This window comes from Lemur catta, chromosome 9 (assembly GCF_020740605.2).
Source record: "Lemur catta isolate mLemCat1 chromosome 9, mLemCat1.pri, whole genome shotgun sequence".
Classification (NCBI taxonomy): Eukaryota; Metazoa; Chordata; class Mammalia; order Primates; family Lemuridae; genus Lemur; species Lemur catta.
Window position 1 is genome coordinate 31,274,653 of NC_059136.1, and position 23,750 is coordinate 31,298,402.

Consider the following 23,750-nt stretch of genomic DNA (forward strand, 5'->3'; position numbering starts at 1 on the left):
GCTGCCGGTGTTACATGGGATACTATTTTACAGTAAACTAACTCCTGGCCTCAAGCAATCCTCTCTCCTAGGCCTCCCAAAGTGCTGGGATTACAGGTGTGACCCACCACACCTGGCCAAGCCCCGTTATAATCTTATGAGACCACCTCATACATGTCATCCATCTTTAACCGAAACATCATTATGTGGCACATGACTATATATGTAATAGTGTAGATTATATGGGTTCTGCTAAACAGTTCTGCTAACTCCAACGCCAACTAAGATCCTCACTGTGGAGGAGGACTTAAGGGCCACGTATCCTATATTCCTTCAAATGCAAAATCTCCCAGAAGGCTCTCCCTCTACACAGTCACCTGTGGAGGAGTCTCATGTTGCCTGGGAAGTCTATTCAGAGTTGGCTTGGTAACCCATGACCCTGTGGATGAGGCCAGTCAATCAGATTCCTCTCCTGGATAAATTAAAACGCCAAGTGGATCAACAATAGGAAGTGAAACTAGAAGGGTGGTTTCCATAGTTGTCAGGATATAAAGAGGCTGGAGCCACAAACATGAAGAAAACTTTAGGGTAGACTCCAGGATTTCACAGAGGAAGCCTGTGGGCAGGGATAGAATAGAGGAGCGGGGAGAGAGAGAGTGTGTTTGTAAGCATGGAGGGGAGGAGAAAGAGAGACATAGAGATGAGCTGTCTCTCGAATTTCCAGCTTCCGTTTTTTGGCTCTGATCTGCACATCCCTAAATTAAACAGCTTTTTTCTAAGGCAATCTGAACAAGTTCCTCACAATCCCAAGAGCTCTAAGTAAAACACTGTTCAGAACACAAAACGCCACATGCCCAGCACCTCTGAACTTGTCTCTGACAAGCAAGGCAGCCCTTCCATTTTCTGCACAATCACCAAAATGGGATCAGAACCCATTAGGATCTTTCCACTCTGCTGTGCCAAGAAAGGAGGTAGAAAAGGATGAAATCAATTTCCTTAACCATCATTACTAAGAGCTTTGCTGGTGCTCTGAAAACGTGGGAGGTGGCAGTGAACACTAAATCAATGTCAGCCCTCCCGGGGGACCCACCATGCAGACACTCCCAGTAATGACTACTACCCGTTGTTCTCTGGCAGGGCATGTTGGGAGACACACTCGGGGTGACAAAGAGGAATGCATGCACACACCTCTGACACATAGTCCCACATCTGAGCTCTGGGAACAATCCTTGAAGCAGTCCTGGGTGGCAAGAGTGCTGCTTGCATGAAATGTTGCAAATCCAGAAAAAAAAAGGGAGGGAGAGAGGTAGTGCATGACACCTGGTAAGAAACATATTGTGACAGAAAGTGGAACTTGGAGAAAAGGCCTGACCTGGGTTAACCCATAAGAAACTGGAAAAAGATATATCTGATGTACAACCTTTTATATAGATGAGAGGATGATTTATGCATGTTTCATCAGTACCACTTAATGAGGAATTTCCATGTCACTATGGAGTCATCCAGGGTAACTGCCAAGAACCTAGAGCGGAAACTGAATTGCTTTTGGATCAAAGTGCAACAGCTGGATGACCTGGGGCTACTTAGCTTGCCTAATCTGATCCTCTTTCCACAGAATCTACTAGGTTAGAGTGGCATAGTGTCATATTAGGATAGCATTTTCTATTTTTAAAAGTACTTTCCCATACATTATTTTATTTGATCCATGCAATAAACAACACGTCTTTTATCAATTCATTCAGGAACTCTTTATTGAGCATCTAATATGTAAACCAGCAGCAAGACAAGTGCTGCAGTCAGCAGAACACAATGCATTCCCTACCCACAGCAAGCTTAGAGGCAAATCAAGAGGCAGTCACCGGATATATAATCATGTATATCAATGGGGCACTGCACTCGGTTGTCCCTAAGAGAACAGTGGGATCATGACTCTTGTATTTCAGACGATGAGGTGGGCTTGGATGATGCTCCAAGACACACCTCCAGGTGCTAAAAGCTTGAGTGGTCCAGGTTAGAAGGTTCCCCTTACTGGAAGATGTTGCCACTGCAAAGGACAGTGGCGGATGCTATTAGAACTCTCTGCTCCCCTCCTCCCACACATATAAGCATCTGGGTAAGGCCAGGTGTAGTGAACACAATGACCCAGAGTTTCAGGAAGAGCAAAGCCCACCAGATGCTTCCAGGCAGGCCAAACAGTAACAAAAACCAACAGGGTCAGGCAAGAGGTCTCAGAGCAGGTCATGAAACATCCAAAACTTTTCTCTCTACCTCCTGGAGGGCAGGAATCTTAGCCAGGCTGCAAGCCCTCCCCAAAAGGCAGATCAATATGCTTTTTATTCGTTTTATTTTGGCTTTTTCCCCCTCCTGATATGTGTTTTGCAAGTTTCCATTCCTCTTTTCATTCCCTTTCTAGTAGTTAATTTTCTCATTCTCTCTTCTCCCCCTTTTAAAAATCCGTTTCTCTTCTACTTCTCTGAATATCTCTCCTTTTCTCTCCCAAGTCCCTGAAATCTTCCCCCAAGCCCCCTCCCCCAGCTTCTAGGGTAGGTCCAGGAGGCAGGGACCTGGCACTGAGAAGCCCACCATCTGCACAGCTAACTTTGCACACTGTCTGTATGCTAAGTACAGTTCTAAAGGTTCTACGGGTATGAATTCACTTAATCATCACAACAACCTTGGCAGACAGACACTAGGCCCTTTCTCACAGATGAGGAAACTGAGGCACAGAGCTACCGAAAGGATTCAGTAACCAGCCCAAGATCACGCACCCGTTGAGTGTGAACCAGAAACCTGATCCTGCCGGCCCTGGTCTGAATCCCTCCACTAGCACGTCCCCGGGAGAATGCACGGCCAGGGTGCGCTCCAGCCCTTCCACTGCAAGAGCCTGGGCTCTCCGACTGCAGCAGTGGGAGCTGGAAGGGCGCACTGACCCCGTAGGCCAAGCTGTGCCTCTTTCCTCTTAACATAGAAAAGTTGCGAAAGAGGCAGTTCCAGTAAGGCGGTACGAGCAACCAGATTTACACGACTTGTGTACAGCATTCAGCATCCAAGACCTGCACTCTGCTGTGCAGCAAAGTCAAGTCTCCACCCCTCCTCTTTCCCTCTACAAGAGGGAGGGCTAAATAACTGCAAACCCCGAGTCCCAGCCCCAGGTTGCCTTGGGGCCGACCCCGGCTGGAGACTACGCTGCAGCCTCTGCATCTGGGAGGAAAACCCAGCGGCGGGCACGCGAGCCAGGGCAAGGGCTGGGCCGGGGCCGGGGCCGGGGCCGGCGGCGGAGCCCAGCTCTGCGGCTCCGAACCGCGGAACCGGCCTCATGAGTCCCCGAACTCTGCCACGCTCCTCCCTTCCCCCTCCCTAAATCCCACCTCGAGTCCCGCGCCCTCAGAGCCAGTCGCGGGCTCTGCCCAGTCGCCAGCAGGGGGATCAGCCCCTTCTCGTCACCGCGCCCTCGACTCGGGGTCTTTCGGGCACCGCCAAGTCCTCTCGGTGCGTGCCCGTCTTCTCCTTCCTGTGGCTGAACCCAGGGGCCGCGGGCCGCCCGGCGCTCTTCCTTAACCTCGCCAGCTTGCAGGCGGAGGTCCAGGCGCGGGGAGGCACGGAGCTGTCCCCGCAGAGCCACTCTCGGGGCGGCGATCCGATCCCCGCGCCGCCACCGCCGCCGCCGGCGTCACCCCGGCCCGGCCCCAGCCGAGCCCGCTGCGGTCCACGTGGCTCGGAGGAGCTACATGGGGCTGGCAGGAAGCCCCAAGCGAGGGGAAAGCCGAGCCCCGGCGGGGGGAGGAGGCGGGAGCGCGGGCCCCGGGGGCGGGCCCTGGGCGGAGGAAGGGGAGGGCCGCGCTGTAGAGGCGTCTGCCGGCTCCGGCGCGCCCCGGCTCCCGGCCCGGCCTGCCGGGGGAGGAGGCCCCTCCCCGGTCGCCCCGCCTCCCGCTCCCGTTACACCCGGGGGAAGGTGCTCCCGAGACCGCTCCCATCCTCACCCCGCCTCCCGCTTCCCGGCTCCAACCTCCGCCGGCGGAGCCCACTATGCCAGACAGTTTCGACACTTTGCAAAGACAAAGAGCCCTAGACCGGAGGGAGGAGGAAGAGGAGGAAGAAGAGGAGAGAGAGAAGGAAGAGGCGATGTGAGCTAGGAAGGGGGCGAGGGTGAGGAACACCCCTTCTGGATTCTCCTCCGACTCCCCTCACGCGGAAACTCCAGCGTGTCTCCAGCCGCGGTGAGTGCGAGCGCGGGGCCGAACCCTGTCGGGGTGCGCGGGGGGCTGCGTCCTCCGGAGTTGGGGCCGGGCAGTTTCGTGTGTGCTCTCCGAGTGGAGGGGTGACTGTCCGGACCCGGGAACAGAGGGATGAGGAGGGAACTAGGAGGGTGTGACAGTGGAGGTGAGACCGAGGACCGCAGGCTCCAGAGGGAAGACACACGTAGGGAGACCCCTTCCCTAGCCCGCGACCATCGGTTCTGTGGGAGCGGAAGAAGGTCAGGGAGGAGGTTCGGGCTGGGGGTCTTCAGCCGTTAACTGGGGGAGCTGCCTGGGGCTCAGAGCGGAGCCTACGCCGCGTCTGGGCAGCGGTTACCGGAGCGGCCCCGGTGACATTGCACACAGCACCGGGCTGGGGTCTCCCCGGCAGTGGGAGGAGACCCCACTGGGCGGCGCGGCTTAGGCGCCCCAGCGGAGTCGGGGTCACGGGCTGGAACACTGCGGAGGCAGCCCAGGATCCCGACCAGCGGTCGTGGGACGGTATCCGGATCTGGTCTCCCAATCCGCTGCGAGCAGGCGCAGACCCGGGTGGTGGCTATTGGCCCCGGGGACGCCTCCTGCCCGCGCTGCTCCGGATCCGCGGAGAAGTTGGCGCCTGGGTTGGGGCGGCTGGACGCGGCGTGGTGCGGAGTGGGGGGCTCGGGTGGGCAAAGGGGAGCACATAGGGGAGCGGTGTCAGTGGCAACTCGAAACTCCCGAGTCCGCCCCCGTCCCGTTAGGCGCCGCAGCTGCGGATAAATAATCTGACAAAAGTTAGCAACTTGTCTGCGTCTGTCGCGTGTGTGACCTGCACGAGACAGGGTAGCCCCTTCTGGGAGCGCGCGGGGCGGGCAGCTGTTACACTGGGGCAAGGTGCCCTGGTTGGGGGTACAGCTAGTTTGGAGTCGGGACGGTGGCGCAACTTTCAGCTCCCTTCTCTGAGCGTGACCTTGCGGGAGGAAGCGCCGCTGAACTTGAGATGGGGGTTGAGGCTGCGCCCAAGCTTGGCACAGAGACGCCCAAACGCTTCTCCGTCTTGCCTGGCAGCCGAGTCCCCGTCCGGACCTTGTGCGTTCTGTCCATCTGCGGGAGCCTTGAGTCTCTTCTCCCTCGGGCCCTGCCTGGAGCGGGGCTTTGCGGTGCGCTCGGCTAGGGGACATGTGCGCACCTAGTAGCGCGCAAGGGGTGGGGGCTGGGCAGGTCGCTGCTTCTCCTGGACCTGGCGAGCCCCGCCGAGGGAGACAGCGGTGACCCTGGGGTCAGGGACTAACTCGCCGGCCGCATCTGGCGTTCGCCTGAATTTCACGTTTGCTTTTTGGGAACACTGGCCTCACCCCGACTTGACTTATCCCTGTTGCTGGTCCCCAGGCCCGACGAATTTGTGACTGTGTGGTTCCCCAGGGAGACGGCGAGCGCCCACCCCGCTCTGCGGCCGGGTGTGTGTGGTGAGAGGGAGAGATGGGCGGAGGGGGAAAAGGGATGAGCGGGGAACGAGGCGGTCCAGCCATCGCCACTGCCCCTGGCACGTAGTAGGTGCCAGTGCCATGCTCTTTGCCCGGGCGTCTAAGATGGAAGGTGTTGGCAGGGGCCAGGACGCCCCCTTTTCCCCTTCCCCTTTCTACTGCTGAACTCAAATTTATCTACTCGGTCAAGCCCGTTCGGCTTCTAGACGTGCCTTGAGCACCTACTGCGCGTCGCTCGCCTTCTGTCGTATTCCTAGAAGCTGCGGGCGCAGCCCCCCTGGTTTTCTTTCCCGGGTGCTGCCCGAGAGGGCCTCGAGGCTCGAAAAGGCAAGGCGCACTGCCCCCTGCTGGCTTCTGTGGAAACTGCTGCGAGGCTGCGCGGCGGGAAAGGGGCGCCTGGTGCCTGTGTCACCCTGTGGGCCTCCTGGCACCTCCCATGCCTGCCCCATCACCGTGGCCCAGGCCGTTTTCTGAAATCCCGTTGGTGGCTGAAACGACTGACCAGCGTTCACCATTTCATGCCCCCTGCTTCCAGCCAGATCTGGGTGCGGAGTGGGGTCTCAGTCCCTCTGACTTTGGTCATGAGACTGAACCTCTCGGTTTCTCAGTTTCCGTGTCTGCTAAACGGGGCCATTACTACTATCTCCAAAATACGTTCTACAGAATAGAAAATTGTGTGACCATAATACATATGTGAATATGAGTGTTGCATACATACATATGTTCACATATATATGTGGATGTATGTCTGTACCCGTATACCTTGACTTCAGGTCTGAGGGGAAGGAGTTCCATCACAGTTTTTGCTGAGTAAATAAATGAAAGAATGAATAGAGAGCTCCTTCCCCTGCCTTTCGGAAATCCCACAAGCTCTGGAATTTGTTGTCCCTGCGTTTTGTTGGGTCTGCATTTGCTGTACAGGTGGGGCGATTGGGCAAGGTGAGGGGCAGGTTGGGAGGTGTTGAGCAGGGTCTTCCCTGACCTCCCTGGCTGGCAGGCCGCAGAACCTCACCAGGGTGAGAGAGAAAAACAGGAAGTATTGGGGGAAGTGATAGCAGAGGGTTTCTTTAGAGGATGTGGATTCTGCACTTCTAGCGCTGCAGCAGCAGGCAGAAGCTAACTTCTAAGCAGTATTCTTGCAAACTGCAGACAGGGCTGTATTCTGGTGTGGAGGCTCAGGTTGGCCACTGCCCCGACTGGGCTCCCCAGTATTCCTGCTGATGTCTGGGGACCTCCACAGAATTGGCTGTCACTGCTACGGGGAGCCCTGGGCCCCCCTGCTCTGGGGGAATGGAGTCATCTGTGGGCTTGGATCCGGGGCCTGGATCTCTCCTCCTCCTCCTCACCAAGCAGCGCCCCAAGCCCGGACACCGCCCTAACAGCAAGCGGTTGGCAGTCCCCCAGGATGGGGCCTCTTGGATATGTGACTCTTTGAACATCCTGGTTAGTTAACCTTGCTTGGCTTGAGTCAGTTCCTGTCTAAAGGGTTGCTGACTCAAAGGATTTGTATTTGGACAGGGCTTTGCCACATGGGATCTAAACCTTAACCCTCACCCCACGTCCCCTCCCACACCACAAAAAGCAACCAGGAAAGCAAAAAATAAAAGCCCCCAGTCATCTTGTAAAGGCTTCCCAGTGAGTCTTGTATGCATGTGTGCACACTCCACAGGCTGGTGGAAGAGCTGGCTTGGTCACAAAGAATTCTAGAATAAGGCTTACGTGCAGCTTTGTTCAGTGGTGTAGTCCCTGTGCAGTCTTCACCACGTCCCCACGCAGACGGAGTGTCTGAGAGCTCTTTTATGCTTTACTTTGCTCGCAGGAGCCCAGACCAGGGCCGGAGAGAGGCTGCATTCGAGTCCCAGTGGCAATGCTAAGTGGATTTGCAGCTTGGCACCCTGCTATTCCAGGCTCTGGGTCTCAGTTTCACTCTGCAAAATGAGAGGCTTTGGAGTTCTGACAGTCACCTTGGGTCCATTAAAGCTTTTCTTTGTGAAGACAGCCCCCACCTCATCTATGTTTGCTACAGTCAGCACCACCCTCAAAACCCTCCTGGCATTACCGACAGCCCTGACCGAGGGAGGCGGTACTGTCCACTAACCTGTGCCAAGGGCATCGTCCCCCTCTCTCACAGAGCAGGTCAGGGCCATTTGGAGCCCTCACTCACTTGGCAAAGTCATTTTCCAGCAGCTGTAGATTTTGAAAGATGGCCCAGAAGATTCAGATTCTGAGGTCTGAAACCTGACAGAGCCAAGGTGACATCTCTGGGGACTCCCAAATGATGCATATTGTAGAGAGGGACCATGGTGACCTTGCCAGGGCCTGTTTTGTTCCCATCTACAAGCTGAAAATGACCTTAGAAATAACTTTGTTCAACCCTTTCACTTCAATGCAAAAATACCGAGGCTCAGAGGGGAAGTTACCAGACTCTAAAGACCAGGTTATTTGGTTTTGTTCTTGGTGGTGGTGGTTGGATTGTTTTGATTTTCAGATGAGCCTGAAATGACGTTCTGGGGCACCCTGCAAGGTGCTGAGATACAGAGAGGGAAGAACGAATGGTCCTTGTCTCCTGCTGTCCCAGAGATTGCAGTGTCTTGGGGAGGGGCAGGGGACATACGGTGTGGGGCATATAGAAACACGCGTGTGCTGAAAGAGGATGGGCAACTTTCCCTCCACCTTGAGGGACCCACAGAAGGATTCACTGACAAAGCCTTAGGTTTCTGGGGTGTTCTAGAGATGAGTTAGGCTGCAGGAGAGCAAAGTTATCTTCTTGAATGCGTCTGATATCAAAGTGTCTTGCACACCCTTGGTGGGGCAAGAAAAGTAAAGTAAAATAAAATAACAGATTGGCCACAAGCCTTTTCTGCATGGTTCTGAAGAGGTGAGGGGACAGGGCATTTTAGAGGCTTAGTGCTTTGGCCACTTTCCTTCCAGAGGTCCTGATCTCTGTTTGTTGGCCTGGGACGATTGTCGCCTCCCAGCCAGCCTGCAGGTCCTTACACTAGGTGAGCCTCCAAGCATTTCAGTGGTTGTGTATAGAACAGTGTCTGCTTTGCATTTGCTTTAAGAAATAAAACCCAATGCTTTCTTTTTAGTGCTTGTCCTGATACTTTATCTCAGATTTAAATAGCTGATTTGGGAGGATGGAGGTAAATGGCATGGCAGGCAGGGGGTGGGAGAAAGTGCCCAGGTTTCCAGGGGGATGCTACTGCCAGCCAGCTGTGTGAGCTCTGGGGGGCATGTGGGAGATCACCCCTGGGAGGCAGGGGCTCTGGGAGGGTTAAAGGAGAGAAGAATGCTTGGGAGAATTGTGCACATAGGAGACCCAGAGCTCCAGATTCCAGCTGCGTAAGTCTGTTTATAAGAGAAAGTGACTGATTGCTTGGAGCACTCCAAGAACAGAGCCTGTGCGGAATGAAGAAGTTGACTGAGGTTGGGAAGTTTTGGAAAGCTCATGGAAACATGAGGAGGCTGATTTTAATATAAAATGGTTTGTAGTGACCCCCCTGGCAGAAGCAGGGCCTCCCGACTGCATTGGAATAGCATGCTTCTCTCATTGCTATGGGCTCTGTAAAACTTGCTTTTTCCCTAGGGCAGGACACAGAATTACTAGCTAGCCAGGGCCATGGCCGAGGAAGCTGCCCAAAGTGCTGTTTCCAGGAGCAGGGACATGGAGTGCCCAGCACTGTAAGGCCAGGCAACCTTGACTGGAGCCTTTCCTGTGTGGCCTCCCTGGTCAGCAGAGTGGGACTTGCGTCAAAGTTCAGGGTTCCTGGAGTGGACTCAGTCTGCTGTGGTTATGGCCTGCGGCAACTGTTCAAGAGGGCCTGGTGTCAGGATGTTTCCTAGAGTCAGGGGGTTGGGCAGGAAAACCCCGGCCTGGGACTCAGAACTCCCAGGTCCTGGCCCTGGTCTCGTCCCGTGTGCTCCTGGCCGTGGACCTTGGGTGCATCACTTAACCTCTTTGATCCTCCACGTCCTCAGCTAGGGGATGGCAAAATAAATTCCCACTCTGCCTCTACCACAGGAGACCTGGGAGGAGCCCACAGAATGAGGCATGTGAACGTGCCTTGTTGATAATAATTTTAGGAGCATTGTTTGAATACTGAACAGGCTAAAAGGCCATCTTGGAGCACAACCCACCGCCATACCACCCCGTCTGAATCTCAACCTTCTCAGGAATAAAAACTAACATTTTTTGTTGAGTATTTAGTGTGTGTCCAGCAGTGATAAGTATTTTAAACATCTTACCGTTCTGGGTTCCAGCAGGAAACGTTGAATGGAGAGTTTAATGAAAGGGTGTGTTTCCAGAGATGGGAGCAGCGTTTAGGGAGATCAGCGGGGAATGCCACGGTACCCTGTTACTGCCACTGGGAGGAGAGGTGCCAGGACGGATGGGCTGGGTGGGGGAGGCAGGCATCTCGTAGGTGTTGACAGAAGCCTCTGGAAGAGAGACCACAACTCAGCCTGGCAGGGGACGAACCAGGAGGATGAACCCGCCACCTTGCCCTGGTCTGGCCTTCTCTGCACAATCCGACACCACCAAGAACTGAACCTGCCCAGCAGCCAGGGGCAGGAGCACCCCAGGACAGGGCAAGATGGAGGAGGTCACATACACCTGTGGGTCTCATTTCATTCTGCAATAGCTATATGTGGAGATGAGGAGGGGGTGGGCAGAGTACAAGATTCCCAGGGGTGAAGCCCCAGAAACTGGAGGGTAACTCCCTAGGTAACCCCCGAGCCTAAGGCCACACAGCTGGTGGAAGCCTAAATTTTAGCCCTTTGTTCTCTTTCGCCCCTAGAAAAATAAATGCATGTAAGATATTATTAATACCCTTAAATTGTTATCAGTAGCATCTTAATGAGAAGCTTAATAGCGTAAGTATTAAGGTTTGCCTGGGTTTCAGTCGAGGTTTATTACTTATTACCCAGTGATCGAATTACTTACCTTTTCTTTGTCTCAGTTTCCTCTTTTGTCATGAGGATATTCTTTGTACAGTTGATGTGAAAAATAAGTTTATTCATTAAGGAATTTAGCAGAGGTCCTGGCATATGAAAGTCTCTTAACAAATGTTAGTTTTTATTCCTGAGAAGGTTGAGTTTCAGACAGGGTGGTGTGGGGGTGGGTTGTGCTCCAGGATGGCGTTTTAGCCTATGCAGTATTCAAATAATATTATGTGAACATTCGTGTGTTAGAAGTTTCTTTCTTTCAATTATTCTGGGGATTTGGGGATCATTACTTCTGACTCTGTGTGTGTATTTATTTTTCCCCTCTCCTCTAAAATACATGAAAGTGTCAAAGGACAAAATTACAACAAATTTAAAGATCTCAATAAGTTTTCTTGTGATTCTCGAATCAGGCAACGCTTCATTCCCTGAGCAGAGGAGGCTGGCTTTATAGAGATGGGCTGAGGAAATCAGAAGCAAAGAACCAAGAGTGTGTTAGTTACTTTTAGACAGAACAATAGACAAATAGCTGATTAGTTAACATCGGCTTACTTCAGACTAACTTTTTTGTGTGAGGATTAAAGCAGAGGGAACTTTATCATCCTGCCCATTGAAGATTTAATCTGCCCTATTTGGGAAATTGGCTTTTATCTCTCTCCTGATTTCTCAGAAGTCAGATAATAAGTTGGTTTGGGTTTGGTGACTCAGAACATTAGCATGGGTGACTCCATCTTGCTTTTTAGTCTCATCTTTTGGGCCTAGTGCAGAAACTTACTTCCAAAACAGTGGCCTTCTATAATTTTTATTTATCAGAGGTTATCTAACCAGCTAGAGTCTGAAGCCCTTCAGGAAATATAAAATATGAATTAAAAATTACTTATAATAGTTCAGAAAAGTTGAGAAGAAAAGAACATTAGTTCCAAGTTATTTGGCAGAATTAAAAAGGGGGTTGCAAGTGGCTTTTGAAAAGTCCACTTTCCAGTGTACAAAGAAAGTACTTTCTCTGAATTTCATTAACTACATTTAGAAAAAAAATCAAACGCAAATAGATAGCACTGTAATATATTTTGCTACATTAAAAAAAAAATCCATTTGAATCCACAGTGAACTAAGAGACAGGAATGGCCAAAAATTCCCTTCATGCATATTTACTTAGCAGAGAGTTCTTGAGAAAAACCCAACCGAAAAAACCCAACCAAAGCAAACCCAGCTACTTCTCCAACTGGAAGGGTAGAATGACTTCAAAATATTGTTTCATGCTCAAAAAGCCTAAAACAACTCCACATGAAAGACAAAAATCCATCTAATTGGACATTTACCTTTTTAGAAATAAAAGGCTCAGTGGAAAAAGAGAAAAGGAAAAAAAAACCCAACTTTTTCTTAGATTCCTAGAAGACTGAACTGGAGCCCCAGATAAATCTCTGAATTTCTTTGGCCAAGTACTGAAGGGATTCATTCCTCCTCTTTCTCTCCCTTTAGTCTACTGGAGCCCTAATAAGGCCAGACAGCTCCCAGGGGTCCAGAGTAAATCAACTGACAGTGTTCACAGACATCAGCTTTCACAGTTATCTGTGTGCTAAACTGGGATGCGGGTCTTCCTTATTTTGCCGATAAAGACTTGGATTCAGAGGGGGAAGTGACTTACCAAGGTCACACGGGCTCTGCACCCAGACCTTCTGTGTGCCTGAAATTACCATCATACTCCATGGGTCACTTCTGGGCAAGGAATAAGCACACACTTTGAACAGCCTAACAGTTCCATCACCTGTCGTCCTTGGTTTACACCTTCAGAGCCCCCACCACTCTTCCCACTCTGAGCTGTACAGATGAGGAACAAAGCCCAGTGAGGTGAACTGCTCAGCACTAGGTCAGGTGGCTGGAAAATGTCAGATCCAGGCCTCTAAGCCTGGCAGAGCCACCTCGCTCAGCCCCCACCCCCGTCACCTTGCTGTCTCCACCTCACCTCCATGCTCCCCGTCTCCATCTGGTTGAGCCTGAGAACAGTGGCAGAAAACCATAAATCTTGATTTCACCATCCTAATCAGATCCTAGAGTCGGCTTTTGGAGTCAAAACTTCATCATCACAATAACAACATAACATAACATGACATTAATCCCCATTTACAGTTCATGTAAAGCAGTTACGGTTGAACTGGAACCAGCAACAGATTTGGCCAAGGGCCAGTTTAAGCTTTAGGAAGTTGGAGAGCTCCATCAGTGCCCGTGAGACTTGGGTGCTGGGGGGGCCCATGCAGGTAGCGGAGAGCTCTATGGTGAGACACAAGTGTAGGTGCATCACGGTGGAACCTCCAGAAAGGAGCTGCCAATGAATAACCCAGAGTTATTTTGCACGTAAATCTTTTTCTCACAGGAGTGGTAGTCAACAGCAAGACACAGCAGCCAGAGAGGAGGAAAAAAGCCTGCAGACAGTCTGGGAACAGGGAATCTTGCTTGCACATTTTTAGGGGGTAAACTGGTTAACCGGCAGCGGGAGAGGCTGCTCTGGGCAAACCTTGAGTAAGGTTTCAAAGAAGATAATTTCAGTTGATGAGTTTTCCAGAAGGCTTTACGAGTTGAACTGTGCAGTGTGCACGAGAGGTTGTCCAGGCTCCATCGGCGCAGGGCCCTCCCCTCCCCCCCCCCCCCCCGTGGCACCCCCGCCGTGGCTAGGCCAGGCTAGGCTGCACGCTTTCCCTCATCCCTAGTCTTCACAACAGCAATGCAAAGTGTGCGTTTTTACTTTTTTTCTAATCCCATTTTATAGATGTGGAAACTTAGACTCAGGGAGGTTAAGTCACTTAACCAAGCAAGGTCACATAGCTAGAAAGTGGCAGAACCGGAATTCCTAAGTACCCTGTTTCTGTCCAAAATCTGAGACCTCAGGCACCGTGCCAGGTAATTCCCAGGGTCATCCTTTATCTCTGCCTTGGTGGGGACTCTGCAAGGGAGGGACAGTTTCTCTAAGGGGTTTAGACAGGATGCTTGGCACACTGGGTGACTGTGCCCTCCCACGTCCTCCAGTGGCCGTGGAAGACGTGTAACATCCTTTTGGCAGGAAGTCCTGGTTTGTCTCGACTTCCCAAGTCTTCGTACCGGCAGCTTCATTCTCCCAAAGGCTGGGGCTCCAAGTTTTCCCCCTAATTCACCATTTCTGGCTGGCTCTGTGGCTTTATTTATTCTGTTAAAGTCTGGCTTGAATTTTCTTTAAAGTGGCTAAATGTGTCATAATTTATTACACAGCAATAGATAACACACATGAAATGCAAATATTTTTCCTAAGTTATAAATTGTCATGCTGATGGGTATGTGGTGGTATCTCAGTGGTTTTTTCACTGATGCATAATAATCGCACCTATTTATGGGGTACATGGTGAGTTTCAATACACACGATGCATAGTGATCAAATGAGGGTAATCGGCATATCACCTGAAAGATTCATCATTTGTTTGTGTTGGGAACATTCAAAATCCTTCCTGCTAGCTATTTGAAAATATAAATTATCGTTAACTATAGTCACCCTAACAATGTTATAGAATGCTAGAACTCATTCCTCCTACCTAGCTGTAATTTTTGTATCCTTTAAACAGTCCCTCCCCATCCCATCTCCGCATGGATCCACGAGTTGCTGATTGCAAACCCTCATCCTTTGGCTTGTAAATATAAATTGAATTCAGAGAGCCCCACCGCGCCTGGGGATTGCGGAAGGAAGGTGAGCCACTTTGAGCTTGCAGGGGGCTGGAGACAGGCCTGAGTAGGAAGGCTGAGTACAAAGTTTGTCATCGGGCACGTAAACTTAGCCAGCTCCCAATCTAGACGGGTGCTTTTTGGGGACAACCTGCTTCAAGTAAAAGGAATAGTAAAACTCGCTGTTGCAACATAGGAAAATTCCCTTTTAATAACATCTTCACAGTGGAGAGAAAGGTTTGTTGTTCTTATTACTTGAAAACACTGTTAATCCTACCACCTGGTGGAGAGTTTGATGAATAAAGACAGTTGCTTAGGAAACATATTAGCTGCCACAAACAAGAATGTCTTTGTGGGGTGTATTATTGCTTGTTTCTAAAGCATAATCTGAAATTTTAAAATTCAGTCTTTTGGCAAAAAAGGAAATTAAAATGAAGGGGAGACATTAGACAGACAGTAAGGTTGTTCTTCCTTCCACCACCTGATAGAAATTTCAAATGAAACACACACCTTTCAACATGGGTTGAAGAATTGATTCCAACCTAAGGCCCGCTGTTATTTTTCTGTCTCTTCCTGAGACATAGAACAAACTGAGCTAAGCAAACATGATCCTTGAACTACAGCAGGTCCTCGATTAACGTTGTTGATAGAGTCTTGGAAACCGCAACTTTAAACAAAATGATGTATAAAGGATCGGATTTCACCCTAAGTTAATTGACAGAAACAAGAGTTAAGTTCCTCTGACATACTTCTGGTCATAAACCAAACTTCTAAATAAAGGCCCAAAACACCTCTAATATTAAATATCAAAATATGTGAGCTATCCATATATTTAAGAAAGATTAATAACAAGTAAGATAATTATTTACCCAATTATTCCAGTTCGGGGTCAAGGGTGGCCAGAGCCTACCCTGGCAGCTCAGGGCACATGGTGGGAACCAGCTCTGGACAGGACACTGTTCCATCCCTGGGCACACTCACACCCACACACACACCCTCCCTCAGAAGGGGGCCGTGTAGACACACCAGGTCACCAAACGTGCATGTCTTTGGGCTGTGGGAGGAAACTGGAGAACCCAGGGAAAACCCACGAAGACGTGGGGAGAACGTGCCAACTCCGCACAGTGACCCTGGCCGGGAGTTAATTTTCTTTTCTTGTCAACATTATGATGAAATGATGTTGAATGAAACGATGTTATTCAAGGACCTGTTGTGTAGGATTTTATAAATTGAACTGATGTCTATACCAAGCCAAACATCCAAACAAGGAAACAAAAATGTACTGGCCTTGGAGACAGCTTTGAATATTGGAAGACCTGCCCCTGGGATGGAGTAAACGAGGTTATCTCTTTTTCTGTGAGCCATGGTGTCACATACTGTGACTGTTACTTGGGGCAGGGGGTGGGATGCAGTATGTCTAGTTACACAGGTTGCGCATTTAGATGGTGTGAAACAAAGAAAGAATTGTAAAATCTCAGCATTTGCAAAGAGCCTTAGCAGTGCCCTTGTTCAGCCTTCTCCTGCTCCAAGACTTCAATTATTCATCTCTGAGTCATGCATTGATTCATTGATTCCCTCAATAAAAGCACTGGCTCTGCCACTTCCTAGCTCTGTGACCTTGAGCAAGTTGCTTAACCTCTCTGTACCTTCATTTCCTCATCCATAAATGTGGATAATAATAGCACCTACTTCCCAGGAGGTACCAAGTGAGCCTTGAATGGTTTCGTACTGGGAAAGCATTTGGGACAATGCTTGCTAAATATATATATGCTGTGGGGAACGTGTCATCGTCATCACCTTCAACAGTCTCCCTCTGGCTCAGCTCCCTGGAGCGGTGTTTTCCTCACTTAGACTATACCCTGTGGTCATCCTGCACCTGCTGGGTCACTCCCAGTGATAGGGAGCTCTCTGCCCCACATAGTAGCCCTTTGACCTCTGGGCCACTCTGTGGATGAGAAAGCTCGTCCTCATACAGAGTTTCCAACCAGAGAGGGCTTCCTGGAGGAGGTGGCAGGGAGCGGCTCTCTGGAGCTATCTGAATTTAAGGCTGGGAAATCTGTCTGGGTTTACGAAGCTAGGGTGTGGTCTCCGGATATTAGAGGCAGATGAGACATATGTACGATATCAGCCATAAAAGGATCCTCAAGACCCCGGCACCTTATTTTACAGCTAAGAAGATAGCTCAGACCAGGCCTGTCTGGTGCGACTCCTCAGCCCATCGGCGGTGCGGTGTAACGCTGCCAAGGCCTGCTTTCACCACTGGGCTCTCTTGTCATCTTGGGCAGCACAGGGTGCCCCAGGGGGCAGCCTCCTGTGCCATCTTGCACGCCAGAGCAGGCAGCAGGGGCAGCCACAGGCCGCGGGTGCCATCCCTACCAGGACCCCGCTGCGCCAGGGCCTGTCCCGCTGTGGTTTACGACACAGAGTCTCCCAGTCTCCTCTGGACCTCCCTCTGAGCAAGTCCGTGTCGGTTTGTGTGAATTCTGGCATCCGTCTGCCGCCTTTTCCTTCCTGAGTTTCTGCCAGGAAATACAATGTACTGGTCATTGTAGCCTCTTTAACCTTCTAAACTTGGCTGTGAGCTCATTATCATTATCAGTATTTTTACAGCTCCCCGAAGTTGGCCACTGCCCTAAGTTCCCCGGGTTGGGGTGGTTGAGTTGGGGGCCCTGTTACACACCCCTTCCCACCATATCACAATGTTTCCCTCTAACACACAGGTGAATAAAAGGTTCAGGGCCCCAGTGTGTCTGGGCTCACTCTCTGCACAGCAGGACCCCTGCCAGCCTGCCTCCCACCACCCTCCACTTGGTTCCCCAGGATCAGTTACGAGGCCAAAGAATAAAGTCCCCCCTTCACCGAGCCATATTTCAAAGGGCTATAAATAGGACAGTTAGTACTGGTGCTCTGGGTCACATTCACCAGGGACAGACTTTGTATGATGTCAGCCCTGTCCTTGGGCCCACGGTTTCCATGGTCAGTAGACTTTTTCTTTTCTCCCTCTCTTTCTTCCTTCCTCCCTCCCTTCCTCCCTTCCTTCCTTCCTTCGTTCTTCCCTCCCTCCCTTTCTTCCTTCTTTCCCTCACCCACAAAATCTTGTTCAAAAGTACATAGTTCTGCCTCCTTAGTTAGCTGAGCTTGCCTAGAAAACAAATACATCTGTATTTCACATTCCTCCCAGACCCGAGAAAGGGGCAGGATTCTGGGCAGACACAGCAGTGCCCCTCTCACCCCTCTGCACGCAGTCTCAGGTGCCAAGGGGGCACCTCCTGTCCCGGAGGCCAAGGCCCCGGGGAGAAGACAGGTTCCTCACCCTTGACGAGCTGTGGGATCCAGGGCAAGTGACTCCCACGTCCCAGCCTAGTTTCACCACTTGTGCCCTGCGGATAGCACCACCCATCTTTCTGGGTGAGAGCTGACATACATAAAACAGGGGCTGGTTGGAAAAAGCCCCAGAGAAGAGACAGTCTTCCGGCTGGAACTGGGGACACGGTGAGCCCTTCTGACAGCGGCAGAGAGGGTGGAGGGGGAACCCCAGGGAGGAGCCCATCAGCGGAGCCAGGCACCCTCCCACCCGTGTGATTGGCGGGAAAGGGTAGAAGGAAGGAAAAGGTCGTGGCCCCACCGTGGCGGGGCCTGAATGGCCTGTTTTCGTTCAGTGATGAGGTGCAATCAGGGTTTCTTTTCCTTCATGCAGGATGGGATTTCATCAGATCCATGACATTTTAGGAAAACCATTGTGGCCCAAGTTCACAATAGATGGGAGGGGAGGACTGATTGACGATCCAGGTGGGAGTTACCGTGAGCCACGTTGGGAGCGTTTGCTCCCGTGTGGGATTGGTGACTTCATCTCTAGGGAGTGAGAACAGATTGCACTAGGACAGGGAAAGTGACTGGGACAGTTGCAGCCTGATGGCCGGGGGGAACTGGGGAGCCATTGATGACCACAGGGAGCACAGCAACAGAGGTGCACACCAGGGAGCTGTGCTGCCCCTCCCATTACAGACCTTTTGGATTTGAGATGGGGGGAGAGGAACTTCTAAAGCTTAGCCAGGCCGAGGCGGGTGATGAGAAGCCACAGCCGAGGCACAAGGCTCAGTTCAATTCTGGCAAGGCTCGAGCCATCCCCCGCAGCAGGTGGGCTGCTCCCTGCACAGGCAGCGCGTGCCAGCCAGAAAGTCCCCTCCCATGGCATTGCCTTCCCAGCCCCCAGAGCCAAGTAGAGGAACACAAGTAAAGGGGCTTGGGCCAGCGCTTGGGAGGATAGCATGTGTTCCATTAAAGTTTCTCAAATCTGAACTGGGCCAGTGGTGCCAGGTGGCGGGACGAGGAGGAGGAGGTAATGGAAGAGGAGAAGGTTCCCTGCTCACTCACACTGAGAAGGTCACGGGCACTAGGTGTGGTCCCGACTTTCTCCTGGGCATCGTTGGCCCCTTCAAAAGGGCCCCCTCTCTGATCTGTCTGTACTTCCTGCTCTCCAGCCTTCAGTCCCTCCGCCGGCCTCCACCTCTACCTCTCACCGTCAAGTGCAGAATTTTGGAACATCATTGGGAGGGCAGTGGAGTGGATCCAGCCTCACCCCTGCAGCATAAACGTGTCTCAGTCATGTCATACGCTGCAACGGGACACAGGGTCAGGGCAGCCTGAGAGCATGGGCATCCAGGCGTCTCCCTGAGTAGCCTGGTGACTTGGGGCAGGCGATCGCAGACTCTGAAAAATGGGTCTAGAATTTAACTCATGATTAAATTTTGGGAAGGCACCTGGCACTTAGTAGGAGCCAACAATGAGCTGTCCTGCTCCTTGAGGGCAGAGATACTCTGCCATGAGTTGAGTGCATCTTACGATTTATGGGGCTCTGCGCGGGTGGAGTCTGGGGGAGCAGTAAGGCCCCAGATTATCCCCCTCTCTGTGTCCCTTGCTCCTCACCTCCTTGCTCACTGGATCCTTCTGGCCAGTCTCAGTCTTGATCTCATTCTCCATGAGCCTCATGTTCCGGACAGGAATTCAGGTTACGAAGCCAACCTCTTGCACATTTACACTCTTCCACTGGATACAGAGTGGCACAATTCCTTGCTTGTGAGTCTGCGTCCCCCTCCCCATACAGTGGGCTTTTTGAGGGCAGAGGCTGAGAGTGTATTGCTGTCCCCACCAGGGCAGAGCACAGAGGTTGGCATAGCCCAGGCTAAGGCTCTGTAAATGCTGATGTGAAGTAAACTGTGTTAGTCCCGGACTCTGAGTCGAGCTAGGAATTAGTTTATAATTCAGGCATCAGTCTTTACTAGTTATACGACCTTAGGCAAGTCACTTAATGTCCTTAAGCCCCCATTTACTCATCTTCAAAATGATGCAAATAATAGTACACATATCCAGGAACCATTGTGAGGATTAACTGAGCTTTTGTGTACGAAGGGCTTAGTTTAGCAAAGTGCTAGTAAGCACTTAAAAATGTTACCTGCTATTTCTACTGCTAGTTTTGCTTTATTATTATCAAAGTGATTTCATGTTGTTTTTTATTCACTTGTTTTTCAACACCACCCTGAAAAGTGTAATCGAAGCAGATACAGTTTCCATTTTACCAGTGAGTAAAGTGAGACTCAGAGAAAGGCTGTTTTTTCTAAACTCACACAGCTGGACTTGTCCAGCCTCCCCTGCGGGTGCACCTAGAAGCAGGCTGCACTGTTTTGGAACATGACATGCCCACAGTCCTCGGGAAAGATTCCTGTAATTTAAAAACACAGCAATAGTATTCAGCCAGATCCAGTGTTAACAATGATTCAGATGATCGTTTTTCACTTGGAAGAGAAAAGCTATGATTTATTAAGCAAACTGGCTCTTCGCCTCCAGGAGTGATGTCAAGTTTTACTTCCATTTTGCTGCTCTACCCAAAGAAGACACAAAATTGGAGAACAAAATCTCTGATGAGATTTATTGTATTATTAATATATTGTGCAGTAGAAAGGAACCTCAGATGGCATGTGGGGGCTGTGAATGGTGGGTGTGCTAACAGGGACAGAGAAGGAAGGAATTATGGATCCAGAACAGGAAAAATAAGTGTATAACTGTGATTTGTTTGACTGGAATTTGTCCTAGTATGTGCTATAGCTGGAGCTGGTAGACATTTTTCTTGCTTCTGAGTCTCCTGGCTTAAGCCCAGCAGTTCCCTGCTTGGGTCCTGCATTGGTGCTCGAGGCTGCCAGTCGGATGGGTAGAAATGTTGGGATGAGTGGCTGGGGTAGGATGAGAGGAGGTCAGCTTGGTTGTGGGAACACTGAACCCAGAGTCTAGGGCCCTTGGCCCATGGTCCAGCTGTGCTGCTGTCCCGCTGTCCGGTGGAGGAGCCACTTCTCCAGGCCTTGTTTTCCTTAACTGTGATCTTGGTGAGTCACATGAGCTTTTTTTTCTGGGCCTCTCCAAATGGGGACTATGTCTGATTTGTCTTCCTTGTGTCGCTCATGTGCATGAACACACTTCACAGATGTTTCTTCGGTGGTGAGAGTTTAGCTGTTTTTAATTGAAATCAGTCTTGGAAGGGTTGGGGAAGTGGAGAACCAATGTAGAAAGAAGGATGACAACAGGGCATGGGTGAGAAGAGAGCTTCAACGTGACACTTCAGGAAAGGTGGTCAGGGTCATGTTAAAACTAAAAAACAATGGACATCTAAGTAGTACCAGGCTGTTTCTAGGATCGTCGGTAGAAAGGCAGTGCCGTAAATGCCTTCCCTGTGTGTTTAACGCCCCTGTGCTATAGTCGAGAGGCTGAGAAACTGCGGCTGCAGCAGGCAGGCCACATGGGGCACAGGGGTGTAGTGTAAATAAGCCCCTAGATTGCAAGCTTGCCAATTGGGGATTGGAATCCAACACAATGACCAACTTATTTTTTTAAAGCCAACTCAAGACCAGGGAAAGAATTGGTTTAGGATTATGCGTTGCCCCAAGAAGAAGAGTCTTAGGCTTTAATCGAAGATCACAGGTGGCTGCAGGTGCCAGGCTGTGGAGTTAGACATCTGAGGCTCAGCTGAGAGCCCATCTCCGTGTTTAGTTTAATTCATAGATATCCCCCGTATGTCTTACGGCGTGGAGCAATTACAATATGTATCCATGTATATGCATACATGCATGCAGTTTTTTTGTGATGATTATCAACTATTTAGTGAGATGGAGCATGCGTAAGACTCAAACTTGGTTGTAGGCTCCTGCTACATTTATAAATCAGCCACATCCCAACTGACGCTCTGAGATTCATCTGCTTGTTCGTCCATTCATTCATTGATTCACCAGTCATCATTTAGTGCCTGCTGTATTCATGCAATAGTCAGTGGAGGTGAGGGTGGGGACATCTAATGATAAATAAAACACAACCCCCCTTCTCCACCTCTAAGGGGTTTGGTCTAGAGAGAGCACCTGACACTAGGATTCAGGTGATGCCTAGTGCTTAGTAAGTTCTTGCTAAATGAAAGAATGAATGAATAAAGACACGAATGAAGCCATAGATTCCCCAAGGGAGGGCCCCTAACCCAACATTGGACGGGGGTGTGTCAAAGGAAACATCTTAGAAGTGTGATACCTGAATTGTTTTGGTCACTCTCTCATTCAAGAAATAGCAATTGACTTTCTCCCATGCACCAAGCGGTGTGCTGGGCTGTGCTGAAAAAGTGGTAAGCAGGGTAGATGCACCCTCGGTGATGGGAGGGAGGAAGGCCTGGGTTACAAATGACAAGGATCCCACTGGCTACTGCAAAGAGAAGGGGGTGGCTCTGGAGGGGGAGGTAATAGAAGACCAGTTAGGAGGCTGTGGCAGTGAGCACCTGCCTTAATTCTCATTTCAGACAATGGGCTACAAAGGAAGAGTTGCCTTCCTATAGTTTTCTGTTCCCCGCCCCTGAGCCCTAACTGCTCAGTCTCTGGCCACTTTTGTGTCTCTTCCATATAAACATCCTGCCCCCATCAGCAGGCGCCAGATAGAATCTGTTTATAGTCAACAGCACACATGGTTTCCAGACCCAGACAGACGCAGACCTTTAAATAACTCTGGGCTCAGTCAGTCACTAAGTCCTGTTGATTTTACCTCTAAAATAGCTCTCGAATCTCCCACTCTGCCTTTTGCCCAAGGCCCTGCCTTCTGGCCCTCATTGTCTCTGGACAGTCACCAACATGTTTGGAAGAAGTTCAGCCCTTTCTTCCTAACAAGCAAGCTTATCATTTTGCCAGGGTTGTAAAGATACCTTGGTGATTGTATCAGTTAGCTTTCTCTGCATAACAGACAGCCCCAATCTTAGGGCTTTAGAACAGCAAGGATTTATTATTCCCCCTGACTCTGTGGGTTGATGGGCATTTCTTCTGGTCTTGTTGGAGCTTAGCTGGGGTAGGATTGCCTATGATGGCCCCACCCACAAGCCTGCGGCTGGGATGCCTCTCTCCAGGTGGTTTCTCCTCCTGCAGGAAGTTAGCTCAGGCCTGTTACCGTGGCTGCAGAATGACTCCCGGCAGCCAGAGGGGAACTTCTAGGCATAAGCACTTTGTAAGCCACATGTTTATTTATTTGTGCCACATTTGCATGTTGTGCCATTGGGCAGAGTAAGTCACATGGCCAAGCTCAGATTCAAAGGGTGGAGAAATAGACTCCACCTCCTGTTGGAAGGGCAGGCAAAGCCACATGCAGGGGGGTGTGCGTGCACGTGGCCCGGCCAATCGGGCCCACTGCTGCACTGTTGGTTACGATGAAGACTTTGGGACTGGCGGGAATGGGATGTTCTCTGTTGTAGTCTGGTCCCGGCCACTGCCTGCCCTTGTCTTTCTGGGCAAGTTGACTCACATAAGCTCTCTAGCCTCTGCTGCCCAGCCACTGTATGGGACAAAGTGGGACCACCTCAGGGATTTCAGGGGAGGATTGGATTAGGAAATGCACGGTGTGCACGTCTCAGGGCTGGGGACCAGCCAGAGCTGAGAGGTCCTGCTGATCTTCGTACTCTCCGTAGAAGCCTTCAGAGAGCCCTTTCTTAGTGGTCTCAGCATGATTTATCCCTCCTCCCTGATCTCACGCTTTTGTTAGCACATTCATGTCTTACATATTTCTTTTTCCTTGTCCCTGGAGACACTTTCCTCAAGTTTTTGCCAAGCAGATCTCATAGCACCTTATTCAAGGAGCTGCTGAAAAGATCACCTCCTCTTTAAATTCTTCTTCCAGACTGATTTGGTCATTCCCTCCTCAGTTCCCCTCAGTGTCGCTCTCCCACCTCCTTGTATTACCTTGCCCTGAACAGTTTGTGTGTTTGTCTGTTTTCTCCGCCGGGCTGAGCTCCCTGAGGGTAGAAGTTATGACTTACTTCCTGTCCTGGCTCGTGGCTGGCTGTGCATGGAACAGAACAGGTGCTTGTTTAAAAAATATTGATGGATAAATAATTGAGCGAGTGAGTGGAACAAGTGGGTGAATGTCTTTTCATTATCTT

The 23,750-nt window shown here is 50.7% G+C and overlaps 1 protein-coding gene across 3 annotated transcripts in view; it reads left to right on the plus strand.

The window, feature by feature from the left end:
• Positions 1 to 3,880: 3,880 nt before the first annotated feature.
• Positions 3,881 to 23,750, plus strand: part of ST3GAL1 (ST3 beta-galactoside alpha-2,3-sialyltransferase 1) — a 92,422-nt gene continuing 72,552 nt past the window's right edge. The window contains exon 1 of one of the 3 annotated variants that reach the window (XM_045560372.1): positions 3,881 to 4,196. The gene's annotated coding sequence lies outside the window, so the exon portion shown is untranslated. Of the gene's footprint in view, positions 4,197 to 5,113; positions 5,354 to 23,534; positions 23,671 to 23,750 lie in introns of those variants that run through there. The other 2 variants (XM_045560374.1, XM_045560373.1) reach the window with 2 other exon arrangements.